The sequence below is a fragment of the Alosa alosa genome, chromosome 9 (genome assembly GCF_017589495.1).
Source record: "Alosa alosa isolate M-15738 ecotype Scorff River chromosome 9, AALO_Geno_1.1, whole genome shotgun sequence".
NCBI classification, from domain to species: domain Eukaryota; kingdom Metazoa; phylum Chordata; class Actinopteri; order Clupeiformes; family Clupeidae; genus Alosa; species Alosa alosa.
Genome location: NC_063197.1, coordinates 8,671,113 through 8,673,329, shown reverse-complemented (window position 1 = coordinate 8,673,329; position 2,217 = coordinate 8,671,113). Strand labels below are relative to the sequence as shown.

Genomic DNA, 2,217 nt, shown 5'->3' with positions numbered 1-2,217 from the left:
ATGTGGACATGGACATGCTTGTAGAACCTCAAAAATGTTTTGTTTTTGTTATTTCCTCCCATGAGAGTGTGAGAGAGAACGGTAAGGAAGAGGTGGTCACCGTGGTAACAGAGGCCAGGTCTCTGGAGACCACCCTTGCTTCGTGAATACCTCCTGGCAAAAAGAGGGAACCTCTGCGCGAGAGGAAACGGCAGGAGAGCATTGCGGGAACGTTGCGATTACACTTGAATCTCACAGTCCAGAAGCACTGGGATATATATTGTGCCTTTTTGTACATTTATGTTTGGTTTCGCTGTCGGCTTTTTTTTCAGTTTCGTTCTTCCTGTTTTTCGGGCTTTAAAAGGCTGTGGTGAGGACCCAAGTTGGGTTTGAACATGTCACAAACGCATTCCAAAACAGCGCTCCAAAACAAACCTGCTCTAGGCTGGGCCCTAACGACAGAAAAGTCTGCGTGTGCTCGTGTATTTTGGAAGGTGTTTTCAGTAACCTGTTCTGCTCGAAACCGTATGTGCAAGGCTTTATTCTACCACTGGCCCTGGCCCACACAGCTCGGTCTCCAGGCCCAAATCTCAGCCGTGTACAGAACGAACGCTAGATTTGGTTGTTTTTTTTTCCCCGTCTGTTTTAACTGTCTGTTTGGCTTCATGGTTTTCAGTTGGCTGTTGGAATTGCACACCAGGACACTAATATGGTGTTTTTTTATTTTCTTCTTAATTTTCTGGAATGGTCGTGTTTCTCATTTATTTATTGCAAATTCATGCATACTTAATTTGCCTTAGTCATTCGATTTCATACTGTTTTTGCATTTTTGTCACTGGATAAATATGTCTGTAAATAAGGACTTTCTTTTTGCTTTTTGTTCATTTTTGATGTAGTCTATGAGAAATTGCATAAAGTGCAGACTTGTACATGTATCATTTGGACTACAGGAGGAAGTTTTTTTGCATGTTTTTATCTTTTCAGTATAAAAAATGGTATTTCCAAAATTTATTTGCAAAATGAAGCGCCAACCCCCCTCATCGGAGATACCACGTGAGAAGAGGATCACACACACGGGACCCGCGAGGTGGTCCACTGACCACCCAGAACTAGCGTGGACACTAACGTTGTGACCAGCGGTCAAACGGGAATCCATATGAACTTGAATGGGATCAAATAAGTGCACTGCTGTGGTGAATCTCGTTGGTGAATCTCTGTACTCTGACCAGTTCTTGAATGTTTGGAATGGGGACCAGTTTTTGGATGCTGAACTGGTTGCTGTTGTCGCTGTTGTACTGAGCCCTAAACCATAGAGGTATGGGGGTGGCTAAATGGTGTTTGTGACTCAAACCAACTGCCCCAATAAAAGTCTAATTTTGGAACAGCTGCTGCTCCTCTTGCGTTTAATCTGGATTATTGCAGTGTGTGTTCGTGTGTGTCTGTGTGGGTCTGCATGTGTGTGTATGTGTGTTATGTGTTATGTGTGTGTGTGAGAGAGAGAGAGAGAGAAAGAGAGAGAGAGGAAATAAAGAGAAAGCTTTTTGTGAAATATTGTTTTGCGCAAGTTTCTCTCTGAATGCAATGGTCAGAGGGGTGAAGTGCACTAAGCCTGTCCATCAGGGGACAGCTCATAGTTTCATCCGTCACACACACACACTCACATACACAAACATACACACACACACACGCACACATAGAGGGACAGTGACACAAGAGTGTTAACCTGAATCTCATCCACTGTCTGGTCCACCTGGACCAGCGATTACTGAACACTGAACTGGGTCAAGCCCACCGAGTACTAGGACTCTGTGTGTGTGTGTGTGTGTGTGAGGCCACATGAGACTAAAGGCATAGCAAGGAGAGAGCTGGCATCTGTGTTTGTTTGCCATGTGTATGATTTGTGTTTATTTCTCACGTAACACTACCACAGCTTTTCACAATCAGGTTCAGATATAATTAGATCATCTCACGGGGTAAGACTGGCAGCTACCTCACCCAATTAGAGCTTAAGTGCTGTCATTTAGCACACACATACTGGACACCATGGCAGTGTCCAGTAGGATACGAATCGCGTAGGTCTGCCCACACAAATACCAACCAGCAGGATGTAGGCTACACTCATAAGTCATGCACACACACACACACACACACTATTTTTCTCTCTCAGTGTCTCTTACACAGACCCATACACAACAAGCACACTCATACAAACCCACACACATGCACACTCATACACTC

The 2,217-nt window shown here is 44.3% G+C and overlaps 1 protein-coding gene across 1 annotated transcript in view; it reads left to right on the top strand.

The window, feature by feature from the left end:
- LOC125301007 (cadherin-2-like) overlaps positions 1–1,297 on the top strand; it is a 34,918-nt gene extending 33,621 nt beyond the window's left edge. Inside the window, exon 16 of the mRNA XM_048253247.1 lies at positions 1–1,297. This exon is cut by the window's left edge and continues 439 nt beyond it. The gene's annotated coding sequence lies outside the window, so the exon portion shown is untranslated.
- Positions 1,298–2,217: the final 920 nt, after the last annotated feature.